The sequence below is a fragment of the Miniopterus schreibersii genome, assembly GCF_964146895.1.
Source record: "Miniopterus schreibersii genome assembly, chromosome: 6".
Lineage (NCBI taxonomy): Eukaryota > Metazoa > Chordata > Mammalia > Chiroptera > Miniopteridae > Miniopterus > Miniopterus schreibersii.
In genome coordinates this window covers 58319663-58341577 of record NC_138107.1, presented here as the reverse complement: position 1 = coordinate 58341577, position 21915 = coordinate 58319663, and the positions used below count along the sequence as shown (strand labels likewise).

General features: G+C 41.0%; 1 protein-coding gene across 1 annotated transcript in view; it reads left to right on the top strand.

The window, feature by feature from the left end:
- Window positions 1–21915, top strand: part of HS3ST5 (heparan sulfate-glucosamine 3-sulfotransferase 5) — a 219024-nt gene that overhangs the window by 134977 nt on the left and 62132 nt on the right. The window lies entirely within an intron of this gene.

Below are 21915 nucleotides of genomic sequence, written 5' to 3'. Positions count from 1 at the left end.
TCGTTTTTTAAAAGAAACTTTCTGTGCCTTAATTTTCACATCTCTAAAATAGGAATAGTAACTCTATCCATCCCCTTGAGTTGTAAAGTTTAAATGAGCCAATAAACTTTAAAAGGCTTAGAATAGTCTAATACATATAAAACACTCAAAAGTCATAACCCAGTTACTGCTGTATCCGAAGTAATATTCCATCTCAATTTTCTCAATAATGCTATCAAATACCATTATCACCATTCTAAAAACAGGAACCCTGTGGCCCTGAGAGGTGATGAATATTACTGGCAAGAGAATAAAACGTATTCAATTAACAGAAAAGAGTAAACTACAAAATTTATAATTTTTTTAAAAATCATTTTATTCTCCTTGAAATTATTTTGGAGAAGTTACCAAAAAGCTCTGTTAAACTTGGCAGGCTAGCCTTCTTGGAATCTCTTCATCTTCTAGGAAACCATCAAGCCTTGTTCTTGTCGCTGCCAAAATCCCTTGGCTGCCGCCACTTCATTGGTGCATCTGTAGCACTTAGCGCTGTGCTGGGATGTAGTAGATGATTGATAAATCCTTGGTTAAATTAAATGTTGTCACCCTGCTGATACAGTAAGTGTACTTTTCCCGCCTGGCCCACCACTGAATGACAGGGTAGCTTTAGAAATCCTATGTAGACTCAAGAAACTACTTCTAGGTAAAGTACTGCCAGGAGAGGGGCTTGGGAGAACTAACATTTTTGAATGCTTATCTTATTCTAGGTTTGGGGTGTGTTTTTGTGTGTGTTTTTTACTTTGCAAACATTATTTCATTTAATCTGCAAAACACCCTACGAAGTAGGTATTTTTACCCCCATTTACCAACAAAAAAAGCTAAAATTCAAATAGTTTGACCAACATATTTTTTAAAAATCACACAACTAGTGGGAAAGAATTTCCAATGTAAGTCTAATCCAAGGACCAAGAAATGATGAAGCAGTAACGGGGTAAAGTGAGGCTCACGTTCAGAGCCATGAGGCAGGTCCCCTTGACACTAGCTTCAGGTGACTCATGCACACGGTATAACCTCCTCGTCTCACATGATGTTATTATGAGTATGGAAATATTTCATTTGTAAATGGCTTTGAAATTATCACTGATGCTATAGACATAAACTGTAATTATGGGTCTGGTAAATATGGACACTGAAACAGTTACAGAGTCCCCCACAGGTTTGAATTCCCTAGCAGGTGATGGGAGGAAGGTGGAAGTGATGAAAGGAAGTGAAAACCAAAGACAAAGAGACACCATGCCTGTGGAGGAATTCTAGAAAAGTGCTGATCCAAGGCTGTTCAGTTATCAGTTACCCTTATAATATATTACATTATGTTTTAACATGTAGCTATAATGGTCACAATCACTAAATCAAGGACTGGATATATAGGGCAATACAGTAGAAATCAGGACTGTTGCATATGGAGCTATATATCTTGCATAAGGGATGGTTGTGTGGCAAGCTACTCATTTGAAGGATTAAGAGTAATATTATCGTAAAATATTTGGTTCTAAAACTACATGTGTACCTCCCAGAGTACCTGAAACCCCTACACGCCTCAGTGGGATCCAGGCTGCTGCTGCTTGAAACAAGCTCTTCAAAAGTTTTTCAGAGGAATTAATGGCACTTTAGTTGTTGCTGGTGTCTTGTTTTGACCTTGTAAATGTTGATGGGAAGTAGACGTATTTGATGAGTTAATAAACTATGGCACACATTTAGTTAAAAACTAACTAAGCACGTGTTTCACTTACTATGATAGTAAAACGGCTCAGTGTTATAGAACTGTAAGGTGTTTTCCATTTCTCAGCATTTAGTTGCATTTCTACTGAGTTTAGATAATAATTAATCTCAGCATATGACCTTATGCATGTATTTAGGTTTATGAAAGTTATTTAATCTAAGAATATACCTATATTCTTTTCTTTTCCTTTGTATACTTGGTAAGTTTTAGAAACTAATTTTTCTAGATTTTTTAAAATTGTATTTTAGCTTGACTGAGAACAGACTTCCGTATTCAAGAAGTCAAAGGGAAATTAAGGAACTGCTTTCATAAGTGTCTTTTGTCAAAGCTTGCCTAGGGAGGCCTCTACTTCCAAAGTCTACTGCTGAGATGGAGAATCTATGATCGATTGCTCAATTGCACCTGACCAATTTTAACTGTCACGTATTTTGAAAGGTATAGACTATGACAATAACACATTTAACCTATTCTAATAGCCTCTTTAATATTTGAAGCTCATCATTATTGTTAATTATTAAGTACCTCGATGGTAGAATGGGTTATAAGGATAATGATTGGTGTGATACAGCAACAAATGGCTAATTTAAGAAATACTTTTAAAGTGTATTCCTAAGCTATTAGGGTATCTTATAAACTTTTTTTTTTTTAAATATATCTTTATTGATTTCAGAGAGAGGAAAGGAGAGGGAGAGAGAGAGACAGAAACATCAATGATGAGAGAGTCATTGATCAGCCGCCTCCTGCTGGCCCCCAAATGGGGATGGAGCCCGCAACCCGGGCATGTGCCCTGACCGGGAATCGAACCCTGATCGCCTGGATCCTAGGTCGATGCTCAACCGCTGAGCCACGCCCGGCCGGGCAAAACTTTAAGTCACTATGCAAATATTTATAAGACTAATTTTATAATAACAAATTATGTTTTTCTGCAAAGTAGTGAAATATAACAGAAAAATTTTACTAATTCTATTACTTAAAAAGTATTTGTGAACATGGGTTCTTCAATATGTAGCAGGATGATACCTGTCTGGGAGAAGACTCATAAGAATTAGAATGTCTGCTATTCATAGAGTTCCTGCTCTATGCTAGACCCTTTAAAATAGATCATTGTTATTCCTCAGAGTGTCCCTGCACAGAGATTTTGGTTTCCTCATATGTCCTTCTGTACAATTAGGGCTCAGATAGGTTAAAAAATATTTCAGTAAACCAGTAAAATGGTAGTGGCACAATTCAAGCCCACATCTTGGAGACTCCTAGGCTCTGTTTTTGACCATCAGGGAAGCCAGTTGCCTCCATAAAGGATGGGTGGTAAAAAGTGAAATAAATAAAAAATTTAAATCCCCAAACAAAAACAATAATAATAGCTACAATTTATTAATGTGCCATGTACTGGGCTAGTTATCCTAAGGACTTTAAATTCTTTATCCTAATATACAGCTCAGAAGAGGTTTCTTCACCTCAGGTTTTTCAAATGGATTGAATATTAATATTCCCGTTTGCCCTGTGAGAAAGCTAAGGTTCAAAGGCATTGAATTGCTGACATAGATGGCACAGCTGATAAGTAGCAGAACTGAGTTTCTACCTCAGGTCTTGTCAAGTTCCAAAGTCCATGTCCTTTCTAAGAATATTAAAATCTAAAATATATGTCTGATTTATAAAATAAAGACTCTGGACTGCTGCATACTTATCTTTTCTCTGAATTTACTCTTAAAATGATTTCAGTTTTCTGTAGAAATTATCGAACTTTCTGTTAGTAAGGAACTTTCAGAAAATTAGAACTAATTCAATGAATGTGCACCAGTTTGTGCTTAATCTAATAGTGCTCGAGTTTACCACGAAGTCAGATTTTAACATTATAACTCTCATGCGCTCAGCTTATACTTTATGATCTAGAATTTTACTAAGAACTTAAAAGTTGAAACAGATTTATAAAACCCCGGAAAACCGCCTCACATACATAAATTGTTGTTCTGAATACCGCAAGTTACAAACACAACTGAATAGCTTTCATCCTAATCTCACAAGGAGCCTGGAGCGGCGTTTTGCATTCATTCATTAAACAAGCGTCCCTGATTGCCAGCTATTTTCATAACTGAGCTAGGGAGATTGGCAGAGAGTAAGAAAGCAACCCCGACCTCAAACAGCTTTGTAAATTAATTAGGGGGGAAAGACATGCAAACCATTAAGCAACAAAAAGTGAAGTAACATTGCGACAGTGAAATAAATCGTGTTTAATGAAAATTTTTTTAAAAGTCTGCTTACAATTTCGTGGCTGAAGGTGCTGACTGTGGGTTAAAGTAGTGAAAAAAGCCTCACAGTAAAAGGCCACTGACTGGGCGGAGAGGACGGGCTGCCCCGGGTGGAGGTGGCGGGCAGCAGGCGCATTTGTTACCGGGAGGGCTTGTGCGGGGAGCTGGGAAAGACAAGCCTGGGAAAGGAGGTGAGGCCGGGGGCCGAAGGCTCTGATTCCAGCTGAAGACTGGCCTTTGGCCTCCAGGTGATGGGGAGGCATTGAAAAATTTTGAGCAGGGGAATGACATAATTAAAACAGTGCTTTAAAAAAGATAAATTTGACAGGACTGGGCAAAATGAATTTGTGGAAAGAGTGCAGGAGCAAAGAAACTACTGCAGTAATTCAGTTCTAAGGTGATAAGGTTCTGGACAGAAGTGACAGTGGGACCAGAAGGAAGAAAATAAATGCAAGGGGTAGTGCAAAGGAAGAAAGAAGGAAGGTTATGACTAGATATGGGAGAGAAAGACACAAAATAAATTAACTTTAAATTCTGTTTGGGAACTTTTATAGTTTATTAATTTTGTAGAGTTCATTGGACATCATATATAATATCCCTGCTCTGAGATGCCACTGGATTCAAGGAAGATCTTGCTTTTATTCAATGTGGCATTTCTTTTAGCTAAATTTACAGTGAAGTCCTGCTTTCCAAGAGATAATAAATACTTTTACAAAAATGCCTGACAAAATATCTATAGCTTTATGTTGTAATAATAATAACTGCAGTTATAGGATGGCAGAATACTCAGATGAGTAATGAAAATTCAGCTAAACAATGATGTCTAATTTGTTTCCAAAATTCCAATTTATTGGTTTAATTGTTTTCATATTTTCTACCAAACTGACTTTTAAAATTGTTCATTGATTGTCTACAGTAGATCATTTTCACAAATATGTTGATATGATTCTCTAGTAGTTTGGGGTTTCTTTGGTGCTTCCTCCCAGGATAAATTCCATTGTCTTCAAAATGTCCTTGTATAATTATTTTACTTTACAGGTGGAAAAACTGAGCCATAAAGAAAGTGAATTAATGATTTATTCAAGGTAGTGTGAAGAATCTATCTTTCCTTTAGGTCCAGCGGACTTCACTGATAAAATAAGACTAGAAAGAAAGAAAGATTATTTTTGATTGTTTAGGTTTAGTGAAAATACCCAGTGCCAGGCAAATGCAACCTTGTTCTCTAGCGCGCACACCCACACACACACACACTCCACTGCATTACTGTGATATATGTATCAGTTACTTCAAAAAGCAAGTGTCATTTTAATATTATTTAGACACTGTTTTTAATGCATCAAGTAAAACATATTGTGGCTTCTAATATTAATTCCTTCTCTACTTAGCATTGTTAAAAATATTTATGATCTGGTATAGAGCAAAAATATCGTTATCCATTTCCCCCCACTTTGATGAAAAGCATTCTTCAGCTGTTTTCTAGGGACAAAAGTTGTCAAAGTTTGATGGTAATTTATGTTGTCAGTCCATTAAGTTGATTTTATGGCAGCCAACACAACTATTGTCTATTTATGAGAAACTGAGGATCACTCTAGGTCCCCACGAAGGCCGTTTGATATCTGCCCTCTCATTTGGCTGACCTTGAGGGGAGTTGAGTTTGGTAATTTATGGCAAACACCATCTACAAGACCTATTTGCAAGATTCTCTGTCATTTAGCGCTAAATGATCATTGCTGAGTCCAGAGACAATCTGAGCTTCTGACAGAGCAATCCCATAAAAAATATTGCCTACCCACCCAGGTGTCCTTTCCAATTATCTGAAGTAGGAATTAATACTTTTAAAAGCTGCTAGTTTTTGAAAGGTTATTACAATTTATTCCAGCGGTTTCTTTTGCACATTATGATGAATTAGTTTATTACGCCATTATTTTCCATGTCAGCTTTTTAGAAGATTGAACCATAATGTTGAAACATTAGTGTGAATGGCAAACACACTATTTTACAGCTGAGTAATATATTTCTTTGAGAAAAATGTGCTCAGTTTTTAATAACAGGTAATTTTATGTTTATGTTCCTTAATGCTGTTGTCAGGTATTATTTATTTCTGTTTGGTAAGAACTGGAGAATTTCCTTTTAAAATGTTAATGGTGGTCTAGACAGATTTTAGAGTCATAGTAAGAATATATTACTTAAAAGTAGAAAATATAAATTGTAAATGTTTTTCCTGAAAGCTAATATTTTGTAAGGTTTCCTTGACACCAATTTAATACATGATTACTTCCAAGGAGAGTTACGCTCTTGTCTCAATTTCTTCTCTAAATGTAGTGGCCCAGGTGGGGTAGGGTTGTTCATTTTTCTAAGGTTTTAATGACTTTCAAGTTTTTACTTAATAAATCTTCTTGATCTTAAATGATTTGTTGCTTCATAAATCATTTAGTGATATTCTATCATTTATAGATATTTCATAACTAATATTAATTAGCACTTTGATGGAGATTTATTTTTTCAGTCATTGTTCTTTACTATATGTCTATCCAAATAGTAAAGGAGTATAGGTAACTTCAGATTTACCAAGTATTAAAAAATACCTCCATGTGAAAAACATTAATTAGAAGTACTTACTCTAAAGAGTATTCAGTGTATTATATTTTTATTCAGATAGAAAATATTTTTGAATGCGTAACACATGCCAGGTACTATAAAACTGTGCGCAGTTGGAACATAGCCATAGCAACAGTTTAGAAATCCAATCTTTTTATTTCTGTTACAATTATTTGTGTCAATACAGTTTTTAAAAAATATCATTCCACAAAATCCTGAATCTTGAGTAAGTGAAGCATGTAAGCGAACACTCTGAAGGTTTTACATTTGCTACCTCCAATCCAACAAATGCTTGCCAAAGGAAATACTGTTTTTGTTTTCTCATCAAACACACTTGTTTCTTTAGTAAACGTTTTCAATACTGAACTTTTTATTTTTGTTGATGTGACTGAAACAAATGTTAGTTTTAGCAGAATTAAGATTTGCAGCATTCCATGCATTTTTCCATTGTGTCAGAGAATTTTTTGATAATGTATGAGGCTGATAATGAGAATGCTGAAGTTTCTTCTTTCGGGGGGAAGCACAACAGACATACAGAAAAATGCACACACAGTAAGTATACAGCTCAACGGACTGTCACAGAGTAACCAGCACTCAAATCAAGAGACAGAAATCACCAACATTCCAACGAACCCCCCTCCCCCTTCCAGTTAATCACGCCCCACCTTCTGCCCTTAGTAACCCTTCTTCTGATTTATGACATCATAGGTTATGTTAGGCTGTTTCCCAAGACTTATAAGATCATGATACAATTATTACTTCTTTTGCTCAGCATAATGTCTTTGAGATTCGTCCACATGGTTGGATTCTGCTGTACTTTGTTGTCATCGATGTGGTATATTCCATTGTTTAATGTACCATATTTTATTTGCCCAGTCTATTGATGATCACTGGATTGATTTCAGTTTGGGCTATAGCAAAAAAAAAATTTTTTATGAGCATTATATATATAGAGGGTAGGGCAAAAGTGGGTTTACAGTTGTGAGTACGCGAAACAGTTTATTCTTTTATTATTTATTAATTAGTATATTATTTTCCATATGAACAGCTGTAAACCTACTTTTTCCCACCCTGTGTATCATAAATATATATACACAGTATTGTACTATATATATATACACAATAAAAGCATATCTGTTGGAATATTCCCGGGCGTGGAATAGCTGGGTCTCAGGACAGGTGCGGTGTAGCTTTTGCAGATACTGCCAAAGCGTTTTCCTCAGTCCTGGTACGTTCGTATACTTATTAGTTATTTTCCTTTGGACCTCAAGCTAAAAAATAATTAGGGAGAACGGGAGTAAATAATTTCCAGGCTTATTTCCGGCCCAGAATTCTGTAATTCGGTACTTGTTTACAATGGAAAGCACTGGCACCGGTTTCGACAAAAGGCAGGTAATGAGAATCTGCGGCTTGCTTCCCACTCTGCTTCTCTGTTTGCGTTTGCATGTGGATGTGGCCGTTAATGAACCTGCACATTTGCAGGATTTGCTAGATAATGAAATGGCAGTATCTGATGTAGAAGAGCTGGAAAGTTCCCTGGTTTCCCCTATCATGTTCCATGAAATACAGAACGTCTTTTCCAGGCTGGTGGTAATAACTAGACAGACGCAAAACAGGCCCTCTCTTCAGCGTCGCTGGTTATTGTCACTGGAGCGGAGCCCGACTGCATGTACACATCCTTCGGGGCATTTTACACAAAACAACTATTCAATACTTTTTTGTTGAACACGTTTATCCATTTTGCTGAATGATTTGGAGGGGACGGAGCTGTGGAGGTTGCATAGAACCCCGGCTCTGCCAAGGGACTTGGGCCCAATTATTCGTCCCCCTCCGCCTGCCTTTCCTCCTGTGTATGTGGGGAAACAGCCCCCGCTTCACGATCGCTGAGAACAAAGTGACGTCCAGACGTGAAGCACTTCCCACGGGCCTGCGTGTGGCGCTAAGTGAGTGCCGGGCGGTACTGCTCTTGTCTTTTTAATTTTAAGATGGTATTTTTACAACATCTGTCTAAAGATAGTAACGATACTGCTGCTCATACTTCATGGAGAGACAGATATGCTATAAAGTCTGTTAGAAACTGACAGCTAGGTTTTATTCTTCCTTTTATTAATTTTTCCACAAATATTGATGGAGCAGACTACGGGCAGTGCGCTGCACAAGACGTGAGTGAATATTCCATCACAGAGAGTTTCAACACTGCCCTGGGCACACGCAGCCCACGCCGCTTTCAAGTCCTCTGGCAATTAACGTGCAGTGTGAGTAGGCATGAAGGGGAGGGCGAGGCACTCCAGGAAAACTTCCTGGAGGAAGTGGCAGCTCAACAACTGACAGCTGACAGATGTGCAGGACTCAGCCAGTAAGGGAGGGAGGGGAAAGGAATGTTCAGGGACAAGAGCATGCCAGGCAGAGGAAATAGCACTAGAGGCCTGGAACATTTTCAGAAAAATTGAAGCTTAGAAAGCAATGTATGGGGAAAGAAAAGAAAACGTGCCAGGAAGAAAGAGGTAAGGCTACAAAGGCAAGCAGGGACCATTTAATGAAGGCTTATGGGCTGGACTCTGAACTTTATCCCGGGGGTAATGAGAAGCTATTAAATTTTTTTTAAATTAGAGTATTTGATCAGATGTGTGTATTAGACGTTCTTGGAGCAGAGTGGGACTTGGACTGCGTGGGAACAGGAAGGAAGGAAGACAGTAAGTAGGGCAGAAGGTCACAGCAGTCTGAGTTCAGGCCTCAGCGGTGGGAACAGAGAAAAGAAGACGGATGGAAAGTGTCCCCCTTGGGAATCCAGGATGGTACCCATGGTCCTGCCTGGGACAGAGGATGGGCAGTGATGGGAATCGCTAAAGGAAAGAACACAGATGGCAGAGGTGGGGGTAGAAGACAAATGCATGGCCCTGGGGCAAGGTCAGACCGAAGCGCCTGAGTTATCTAAGGGCAGTAGATCAGCGAGTGTTGGATCAACAGCTTTGAGTTCAGGGGGGAAATCTTAGATGAAGACGCCAACACGGGAACTGCAGCGTCCACGGACACAGGACAGGGTGCCTAGCGGAGTGTGGCGTGAGGAGAGCAGCCGAGAAGGGAAAACTGCGAAAAGGCCATGTGTAAAATATAGGTGGAAGACGAGGAACCTGAAGGAGAAGCCAGCGGTGGCAGGAAAATGTGAAGAGTGTGGTTGTCATGACCAACGGAATGAAATGTTTCTAGAAGGGAATGAATGTCAGTAGCAGCAGCTGCTGCCAAGGTGTGAAACAACCTGGGTATTGAGAAGTGCCACCACCGGCTTTGGCAACAAGGAAATCCGTGGACACTTTGCTAAGAAGAGGCTGGCTTTGAGCAGGTCAAGGAACAAATAATAAATAAAAACACAACTACGAGTTCATGGGTTTCCAGGCAAATGTGGTTACTAAGTAACACATTACATAACTATATTTAAGATAGTCACTCTAAGATCTGTTAAATACATCCTTTAAAATTTAAATCCAACTACAAAATACATACCACTTTTGATCATATGTGTGTGTTTTTTATAGGTTTTCATCACTGGCTTGACATTTACCTCTGAATCATAAAAATATTCTATAGAAGAATATAAGTTTTATGCTCTAATCCAATTGTTAGAAACTTGCCTCTTGATGAAACTTAGCTGAGAATTCTGAAGAAACAAGAGTGGCGTGAGGGAAGAGGCTTCCTGTGGAGATGTGTTGTTGTTGTTAATGTTGAAAAGACTAGAAAGTGGAAGCACAGCACACAGGCGTTCCGAATGACAGGAGGTTCACGTTCTGCATGTACATATATGCAGAGTCAAACAGAGACAGAATAAACTCCCGGAGGGAAAGTCGGTGATTCATTACTGTGAGTTAAAAGGGGACATGTTATAAATCATAAGCAGGACAAGCAAGTTCTGTTTGCCCTGCTCTGTTCCACTGTTGAAAATTAATTTTCCTCGGGATTTTTTTCCTGGTGGCTGTTATTTACAGTACCGTCCACCCAGAGCAGCTCGCTCCTTCCCACAGGCAGTTCCTGCCGGCGCACCGGGGTAAACAGCAAATTAGTTTAGGGGGTTGGAACTCTACGCGAAAGCGCTGCTTCCAAATCCAATCTATAAATGCAACGTGTGTTTACCCTCGCATTTCACACCAGGCCCAAGCTCAGTTTAGGTATAATGACATTTGTGTTTGAAAGAGATGTGAAAGAAATCACGTTTGGGGAATTTTTCTTTGAAAAATATGCAAGGTCACTTAGGCATACGATATAATGGGTCATTTCATGGACACAACATCTCACAGTGGCTTTTTGACTTTGAGGGTAGAGCTAAGGAGCTGGTTGTTTTGCAGAGCAGTTGGCATGGGCTGTGGCAGAGCCAGGCAGGACACCCCACACCCCTGTCTTCCACCTCCCGAGTCAGTGCCCCACTCTGGGGACTAAGGACAGGGACCAGACACTGGACTGAGGGCTTCCATACACTCTGTCCTCATTTAATCTCTAGCAGAGCCATGAGGTCAACACTATAGTTATATCCATTTTACAGACAGTCGGGACCTCAGAAATTAAGTAATGTGCCCAAGTACACAAATAATAAGGAACAAGATCTGGATTTAAACACATTTTCCCACAGTGACCGAATAGAACCAGAGTAGTGTGTGTGTGTGTTTGTTTGGTGTAGCGTGTTTTTTTTTTGGGGGGGGGGGCTTGTTTTTCCCCAAGTTTTGAATCAAGTCCACTGGCTTGATTAACGAAAGACAACATTTTTTTATCGTCCTGTTCTACCACAGGTTTCACTTTACCACCCATTTTTGTTCCTTCCTCCCTGATATGTATTTATATCCTTTTATTTATATCTCTTCAGCCCACTTAAAACTGGGGGCAAGGATGAAGACAGAGATACTTTATTAAATCACAAGACAGGATAGTCATTATCAAAATTTAGTATCGTAATAAAATAAGACATATAATAGAGTCAAACTATATTAGTGTTAAGCATGAGAAATATTATTCCACATAATAATTAGCATAAACCTGTTCAACAAATAACTGTTTGAGCACCTCCTGCTCACTAGGGGCTCTCATGGACTGGGCCAGCGTCTGTAGGCAATGCCTGGAGCTGGCACTGCGGGTGAGGCGGGGTGGGGAGTGAGAGGCAGACAGTAAACACAGGTGACAAGGACAGGGTGGGGGAGAAGGCAGCAGGGAGAGGAGGAGTGCCGGGGGTGGGGGGTGGGAGAGAGGGGTTGTGTTCTTACGGAAAGCAGTTAAGGAAGACTTTTCAGGCGAGATGAGGTTTTGTTCTTGTTTAAATATATCTTTATTGATCTCAGAGAGAGCAAGGGAAAGGGAGAGAGAAACATCAATGATGAGAGAGTCATTGATCGGCTGCCTCCTGCACGCCCCGACTGGGGATGGAGCCCGCAGCCCGGGCCTGTGCCCTGACCGGGAATCGAACCCTGATCTCCTGGGTCCTAGGTCGATGCTCAACCGCTGAGCCACACCCTGCCGAGATGAATTTTACAGAGGCCACAGGGAGCAAACCCTGCCCACATCTGGGTGAAGGGCATCTCAGGCAAGGTAAGCCTGAGGAGCAAATGCCTAAGGCGGGAACTTGGTGAGTGCTCGTGTGTGCCTACCTCTGCCTTCCCCCAAGCAAGGACGGTGGTGTGGCCCGAGGAGGAAGTCAGGGGACGGGGGAATTGGCAGCTACTGACTCAGGCAGGGTGAGCCCATCTTGGTGGGCCCGCTAAGCCCCTGAGTCAAATATAAAATATAGAAAGCAAGTCACATTTACAGTTAATGTTGTTTTAATACAGCCAATGTAAGTTTTACCAGTTTGTTCCTTTTTTGGGCTTCTTTTTAGTTATAAATACTGCCACTTGGACGATTTGTCCTGAAACCAAGAAGAGCAGGATCAGGAAATAAGCAAGCTGCCACTTTCCCCTGCTCCCTGGGGCAGGCGGCATAACCGGTCACAGGTTCCTCTAGTCATAGTGCAAAAGGTCAGGGCTGGTCAGCCAACGAAGCACTCCAGACATAGCCTTTAATATGCAGATCTTTCTATCTCTGCCTCAGTCCCACCCCCAAGCATTAGTAGACTAAGGTCCAAGAGCCAGATCTCCAGAAGCTGGATATGCCCCTCTCCCCACTGAAAGCCCTCCTGACCCCTCGTGTACTCAGTCGCCTCGGGTCCCCAAGGTAATCCCTTCCCGTTCACTGTTGCCCACTTGAAGGGGCCTGAACAGCAAAGAGCTGAAAGCAAAATGATCTTGACCTTTCTGGTTCTTACCGTCCTTATGTGCAAAATGGGCCTGATCTTGCCCAGCCCACAGGACTATTGTGAGTACTGAGGTATCGGCTATTAATAAAGTGATTATGGATGATCTTCATTGAGTCTCTGATATGATAGAAGAAAACAGGAGGAGAAAAGAGGGTCCCAGGAACTCGAAATACAAGAAACAGAGGTGAAAACGGCTTAAATTTTGTACTGGCCCTATAGTTTTACCATACTGCTACTTCTATCCTATCTGGCTGAGCACAGAAGCGTTAACTAGAGTGAGATAAGACAGAATATCATAGCCCAGGAGCAAAGCTTGATCTCTCCGCCAGTACGGTGTGATGGTAGTCTGCCCAGCTGAGGACATGAATATGAAGAGGAGGGTCAGGCAACTCCTGCCATCAAGAGGGGGTAGAGTTTTTCAACAGATGGATGGGAAGGAAGAGTATATCATTGGAGATATAGAAAGAGACAACTTTTGGAAAATTAGGAAGTGTAACAGAATTCTAATGGGATATGTAAACATTCCAACCTAGTATCACTTAAAGGGGGACTGTTAAACAATATCAAGTTAGCTATACTGAAGCAGGGCAGACTCGGGGTCAGGGCCTGGCACTTCCCCACCAGCATGGGACATATAGGGGATACATATCAGCTGTAAGAACTCTGAGAAAGTCTAGACTAGGAGACAGAGACCAGTATCTGAATGACACCAATCACCATGTTACTACTACCATAGACATTAGGCAATAAAGGGATGTCTCAATGGACAAGTTAAATAGAGCAACTGGGACTATTCAAGCAAATGCACAGGGCCTCAGTCTTTGGCTGGAGGTCACAGGCAAGACTTCAACTCCTTGTGGAGTCCAGAGGGACAAGAAAGGTTGGGGGAGACTAGCACTAACATGGGGCAAACTAAAGAGAGTGGAAATTATTAGACAGGTTCCCAGGTAGATTCACTTAACACAACTGAGATCCAATAAATCAAGACAAGGCAGAAGCTTTAGAATCACAATTCAAAGCCCTTAGCAGCAAAGGCTGTTCCATAAGGCTGAGCTCCTCTGTCTCTCTCCTGGTTGAGATGGAAACTGACTGGTCAAGGAGCAGGCCACTCACTACTGCACCTGCATTTAGGAGGTTGGGTCACAGGAAGAAAGTGTGTCAAGGCAGAGAACTGAGCCAGTATTAACCCCTCTCCCCTGACAAACTCTCAGCAAAATCCACTGTAGCCTCTGGATTTCCTTGGATTGCAAGATGAAATTCTGAGATGAGAAAAGTAAATCTGTAAGACTTGTTTGGGGGTTTCAAACTCTTGCTTCTTTCTAAAGTCCAGTTCATGCTTAGCTCATGTAGTTATGGAATTATTCATCATTATCCAAAATTTCACCCCTAACTGGGTATCACTGAAGAATGGTATCCTCAAAAGCTTAAAATTCTGAAGTTAAAAGTAGAGAAAATGCCAATGGGCTAGTAATAGTTGACGTAGTCTTTCTTACTAGTGTGTGCTGTGCAGATGTGGGCACTGAGTGAAACAATTGTGCTCTTGCAGAAATATTTTTCTTTAAAAATAAGAAATTGCAGTATGCTGATATTGAGAATTGCGCCTGAAATTTTCTTTTGCATAACCTAAGGAACATAAACTTGAACTTTCCAGCTTACACTTAACTCAGCCACAGAGAATGGGATATACAAGTAGAGCCGAGTGTGTTGAATTGGGAAAGAACAATCCTATAAACACTGGCACAAGAACTTATGTTTTTCTATTTTAATTTACAGTTTGTGAAGTGTTGATATAATTTTCTACATTTTACATAATTTGACTATAAGTGTCTTCTTTCAAAGGGGCTTTGTGTATATTGGAATTTATTGGGCAAATGTGTATCCGGTAGCAAATGGTTATTCATAGTTATTGGCTTCCAGAAAGAGGTTGTGCTGGTTCATTCAGGCAACTGGAATTCTGTCCACCAGGAAGCTAATCAACAGGATGGCTGGTTACATTTATGAGTATTTCTTTTAGAGGCATTTCGTTTCAATCCCACAGATGGTAGCTGCAGTCCATTAGTTTCTGAGCCAAGCTTTTCCATGTCCTATTGTACTTAGCAAGATTGCTGTTGCACCAACACAATTATTCCAAATTCAGTGAGACTTGGCGGGGCTAAAACAAAGCTATGTCATAACAATTTAATCCCAGCTCACCTTCCCCTTTACTGGGTAAACAATCAAACACCTGCTCAGTTCTGCACCACATAATGAGAACATCTGAGCAACAAAGACCAAAGAACACTGACATTTGATCTTAAAGCCAATACAGGAGAACCCCCTTATAGGGAAGATTTTTATTACATGGTTTCAGATAACTATTCTTTGGGTCAAATCCTGCTGCCCACAATAAACAATACCAAGAAATTCCGACCGGACGTGGTTAATTTGTAAGGTCTATCCATCATCACCCTCATTTATAGGTGCTTCATTCTACCAGCATTAATCCTCATTCGAATGACATGGGAATGATCATTTAAGATTTACAGATGCCAGAGAATTGTTTTCTGTTTTTTATTCATGCTTTAAACAAGCAGTAAAACATTTGAGATGAAAGGATAGTAAGTATGTTTATCTTCTTAGTTACACTAGAATTCCCACTTTCAAGCACCAGCAACATAACTCTGTTTCAAAAATGTCCAAAACATAAGTTCTCTGGTATCATTTGCATCACACACCTTGAGTGTCCCTTCTGTGCATGGTTTTTCTTCATGCTTATACTAAATAAATAAATAGGACCACAATGACAGAGCATTCTTTCAGAGTTTTATTGTAATTACTGAGTACATTTCCTACACTCGGGTATTACCTTCTCTTGGCCTTTTTTGTAACACTGTGCACTACAGAATGCGTATCCCCTTGCCTTCCCCACCATACCCAGATGCCTTGTGAACCTCCCTTTCTTCACAGATCCTCTCCTGAGTGAAAGTGAAATCGGGCTCCCTCATCAAGGTCTAACTGCAAGAGAGTCCCAGGTTCTCCCCTCTTGTATAATGTCTTATATATGCAGTAAATACTTATCACTTGAGGCACTTTGTCAAAGGGCAGCTGGGTCTCTACATGTCTGTGTGTGAGATTGCCTGTCTTAGAAAACTTTAAGAAGGCAAATACTGAACAGCAGTCATCCTGCCCCGAGTGGGATCGGAGCCTGATGGGCTCCATGAAGTTTTTATGTTAATAGTTGTGTGGACACAGGCTCTGTGACATCTAGATCTGTGTGAATGCCGCAGTGTGTATGAATAAGAGCGCAGGTTGTAACAGACTCCGCAGGACATCCAAAGCTGTTCACTGTATTGGAAGTGTTGTTACATTAATTCTATTTAGGTGACAATATGGAGAAGACTAGTTTTCAACAACAGTACTCACGGCAGCCAAGAAAAACATAATTAGCTATTCCTACTCCCTATAGAAAAGAAAATCCTGTATTTGAAAGTAGCACTAAGACAGAAGTCCCCGAGCATCCTCTTGGCACGAATAGCCTCACTCCTCACTTAGCTCACATGTTCCTCTAACCAGCAAAGGGGAAGCGGATTTTAAGCCTGTCTCTTCTTGATACTGGAGGGTACAGAATTACCAGGACTTGGAGTTACCAGGAGCTTTACCTCATTTGGGACTATGTTTGAGGCTTGCCCTTTTTCACATGTAATTTCAGGATAGAGATATGCCCCAGTGGCATGCTGCCACTGGGAACGCTCAAGAGCGTTTGCACTGCCTGCCAAAATCTTGTATTGAAATAGCAATAGCACTATATACCTAATCACTTCCTATTCTGCCATGCTCATGAAAAAAATTCCTATGAGAAACACAAATCTAGGGAAGGAGTGAGGCAATGATGATACACAGTGATCTCCCCCTGAACACGACATACGCTTTGTTAACAATAACAGTCACTATTATTCCATCAGACATTTACGTACTGCTCATTATGTGCTGGGTATTATTTTATGCATTTTATGGGTATTAAGTTATTAACCTCTACAGCAGTCTTATGAACTAGCTACTATTATTATGGCAGCCTTAGAGATGAGGAACGAAGGCACAGACCACGAAAGCACTTTGCCCAAGGTCACACATATCTAGCAAAAAGCAACTACAAAAACTATGCTCCTTGTTGAAGGACCTGATGATGAGACAGATGTCATGAGTGAGTGGCCAGGACTTTGGAATTAATCAAGGGAGAAGAGAGAGCTCAGTAAACTCACCCGTATAACTTGCACTGTTTACATCACTGAACTACTCCTCGTGGCCAACACCTACCACTTATCTCTCCTCCTCCAAAACATGAAAGATTTCTCTGTGAATATGTTTAGGTGGGGAATCTCTGATAACGAGGCAGGAGGCGATGAGTGAGGTGAGAGGAGGACTTTTACCTAAAGACAGTCCGAAGGAAGTGACACCACTCTGCGCAGCACTCGCCCCTTCCCTTCCTTGCTCCATGCATGGGTAACATAGAGGAAAGCCCTGATACAGAATTATCCCTTGCTTACACTAGACCAATTAAATCTGTTATTTTAGCCCCTCTTCTGAGACTTTGAAATAGTTATGTTATAGGTATTTTGTAACTACATATAGTTATAACTATATAGTTATATTATTACTATATTATAACTATAAAAATTATATTTTGCTATTCTCAAAATACGCAGCCTGCTAACTGGTGCACCTAGATCTTTTTAATGCAGTGGGTTCCTTGTATAACTCACCCTGGCTGGGTGGCTCAGTTGGTTGAAGCGTCACCCCATACACTCCCAGGCTGCAGGTTCAGTTCCAGATCAGGGCACATACTTAGGTCGCGGGTTTGATCCATAGTTGGGGTGCATACGGGAAGCAACCAATCGATGTTTCTCTCTCACACTGAGATTTCCCACTCTCTCTCTCAAAATCAATTTTAAAAACACATCCTTTGGTGAGGATTGAAGAAAAAAAAAACACAGTTGTATAACTCAAATCCTGTTTGCCTGACAGTTTCATTTCTGAAAGCTTTTTCTCTCTTTCTTACTGGTCTTCAACCGACATTGAATCTTAATGCTGTAACTTTAAGTTGACCTTCCCACTCACTGCCCCCCAGTGTTTTTCCTGGCTCATCATTTGTAGATCAGCGACAGGAGAGGGATATACTTCTGAAGAGTCTTATTCTGAAGCCTGCAGAGTAATTTCAAATAAATGCTTTTTTTTATTGAGGCCAAAAAAAAAAAAAAAAGAAATAGTCATATTATACAGAACACTTCTCTGTAATGGCATTTACTCTAATGTGATTTTACCTGTAAGGTCAAAAAGATTCTCATGCTTATCGGTGAAATAATTATTCATCCTGACAAACAGTTTTCGAAAGTGGCCGCATTTCAATTCTATTGGGCGACAGGTTTGCATCGCCCTCAGCACTCTCAGTTACTGAGCCCTCCCCCTGACAGCCTGGCTCGTCTCCGATGACATGTGCCTGCCATGTGACCACATTCCAAGTTTCCACAGGGAACGAAGTTTTAATGAAAAAAACAAAGACGCCTGATGGCATTTCTTTCTGAGGTTACTAATTTCTAATTCCTTCCCCTGGTTTGCCAATCCCAAACTTCAGATCTTTTAAACCCTAATTACAGCTGCACTTCTGCAGGCAGCATGCTCCTCACCTCCCCTTCTGAGGGCGTCGCCCCTCAAATAACCGCACAGCGATGCTCCCGGCAAGAACGCTTTGAAGAAATAAGAAATGGTGGAGAAGGGAAGGCCGTGCACGGCCTGAAACACGAAAGGGCAGGGCGTAGATTTTGTAAGAGAGACAAGAAACCAAGAGATACCGTGACTATTACAGACAACTGGCTATGAGGAAATGAAGGGAAAAATAAGTGGGGTTAAAAATCACGCAGGGAAGTATTCGTTTTATTCCGATTACATGAGGGTAAGAAGCCAGCAGATAGCCTGGCAGTCATTCGCGTGGCAAGCTGCGTACAAAGAAACACAGGAACCGTCGTCTGACGGAGCGCCGAGGTGCTGAGGACGCTGGCGGTCCCACCTGACGGCTGCGGGCGGGAGCTAAGGGGCAGGGAGGCAACCTGCCCTGCTCAGCCTCACCCTCCATCCCCCCTGCTGCTCGTCGCATCCCAACCGAGTTTCGTGCATTCAGTGTTGTACGCATTGTTAAAACGAAAATTAAAACTGTCATCCTCGGGTGGCTGGCGCACATTTATAATTTATCACTTTCCTTTAGAGTTACAAAGAACAACCAGGGAGATGCGGCTTCTCTCCCCTCTCGGGCTCTCGGCTGCGTGAAGCAGGCTTGGGCCTCGCAGGACAGATATACTGCGCTCAGTTAGCATATTTATTTCTCCCCTTATGCAACTTTTTCTTGTCCCTGGTCTGCTTAGCTTTAAATATATTCAGAGGCTATAAATATTACATGGAGTTTTGAGATCTGAAAAACAACTTCTTCATCACTGATTTACTGATATGCTGCGGAACAAGTTTAGTATCTATATTTACATGATAAAAATTGCCTGTTAATACACTGGGCTGTTCTTAGCTATCCACGGTAGTGCTGTGATTGCATGTCGATCCTTGAGTGAAAAGGTGGGGGGAGGAAGCAATTCGGAATGGCCCCAGGGTTCTGCCCACGATCGCCCGGTAAAGGGAGGCTGGGCTGTGCGGGCAGGAAGAGATGCGGGTCTCGGGGGCACCGCTGATGAGTGCATTTTAATGAGGTGGTGCAGCCAGGTGCCCACTCCCTGTCCTTCTGATATTGGGATCATGTGTATCGTGTACGTTCGAAATCCCATGTTGTTCCCATATGGATAAAAATAATAGCTCCCGGTTATTACTTGATTTGTTGCAGGCACTGTTGTTGACTCTCTTGTTTTTCCTTATAACTACCTTGTGGGTATCTTTCTTCATTTTCTAGATGAGGAAATTGAAGCAGAGACATTACATGCTTGCTAAAAATCACACAACTAGCAAATGCAAAGAGCTGGCTTCCAAACCTGTGTCTTCACCTCTGCCTAGCCTGCTTCCCATTTGGAAAATAGCAAACTTGCCCTTTTTCACAGAGGAGCCCTCGTGGCTGGTCCCGGGGCAGCCCTCCGCGCTGCTCACTGTGCTCCTCTGTCCAAGCTGCTCTTCCACACGCCCTCGGAGCAGATCCGAATGTGGCGCGAGTGCCCTGCGCTGGGGTCTCAGCCAAGGGAAAGGTGGAATAGACTCAGCCACGCCCGATGCCTTCTAAATCTTCATTTGTTCTACCAGTGAATCTTAGAACATTATGACAAGCAAGGTGGGGCAGGCCTTAGAGATTTTCTAATTCATCTCAAACATCTAATGCATCTCGAATTCCAGCCAGTCACATACCACCTTGATGACTTCAGCCAGACATACCCACCACTTTTACAATTATTTATTACATCATTTAAATAAACTCTTTTATAGTGCATTTTTTATAAAAGGAATTTTTACATCAGTATTATAAATGGAAAACCAGTATCACTTTCCATAAACTGAAATTAAGCATAAAAAGATACCATATGATTTCACTCCTATGTGGAATATAAAACTAAAACAAAACAAACCAAAACTCAGAGGCAGACACCAATTTGGTGGTTAGCAGAGGGGAAGGGGGTGGAGGGAGAATGCAGCAGGTGAAAGGGCCAGTTGTATGGTGATGGATGGAAACCAGACTTTCGGTGGTGAGTGCAATGTGGGATATACAGATGTTGAAATTTTAATGTTGCACGCCTGAAACTCATGTTGTAAACCAAGATTAATTCAATAAATAAATAATAGAAATAAAATAAAATTACCTAAACAATAACAAAAATACAGACAAAACAAAGTAACACTCTTAAATTCTAATTTAATATTGCCCAACTCTTAGAAATTGATAACCAGGTTTTCCTTGTGGTACATGTTAGAAATTGTTTGAGAGATATTAATGACATCATAGCATCAAATGGAGGCTTTTCTCCTTAAATAAATAGGGGGATTAAAAAAGGAATTAGAAGGAAACAAATCCTTCCCCAGGAAGGATTTAATGCCATGTCTGTGCATTGCTTACAGTCATCTTTAGCATAACTGGTAGTTTGTATTCATCATTTGGAAAACTGGTCTTTTCTATTCCCCTATGTCTTACCTAAAAAGAAACTAAGATCCAGAAAAATGAAATCATTTTTCAGGCTCCCACAGCTGGTACCTGGCATTTAGTAGATGTACAATGAATGAATAAATGAGCTATTTGGACATTTTTGGGCTTGAGAATCAAATGTGGATTCTAATTCTGTCACTACCACTTACTGCCAGTATGAACTGCCAACCGAACCCAGTTGGTCTCTTGACCCCCAGCAGTGTTCTTGATAATCCTGCTTTCTGCCCCGTAAGTTCAAGATGACACACAACGGGTAGTTAAAAGAGCTGGATGCAGATTCTGCAATGGGTCAAAATTCTACAAGGCACTAGCATGGAGTTGGGAATCAAGATATAGTAAATAAGAGTGCATGAATAATCCTTAGGTGGATAGGAATCATACATTCTTCATTCTTAATTCAGCAGAATTCAATTCAATTCAACTTCAGTTTATTGAGCACCTTCTATACTTCCTCACATGAAGCAGATTGAAAGATAAATTCATGCGAGTCACCCAGATGTGGTTGACAGAAGCCTACTCTGCCTTCCTCACGCTTTGTTCCCCTTTGTCCCTCATGCCACTGGGAAGAGTTTTAAATTCTGTGCTCTTCACGGGCTTCATCTCCTCACCACACTTGCCCAAGAGTGGCTGCCATTAAGCTGTTATGTTAATTCATCCACAGTGGCCTAGCTGTTCAACATCAAAGCCCAAGGATAGTTGTAAACTAAAAGCAGACTCAGTCACTGCAGCAAAGAGAAAAGAAGTGCCCCTGAAAGAAGAGTGGGGAGAAGATCCAGGCAACAGGGCACAGACGTGATGCCCCTGGCAGAGGGCACCCTGCACTGCCATCTTCGGTGCTGTGCTCAGCCTGGCTCTGCATTCTAACCGGGGCATGAGGAAATGTTTCTATTCC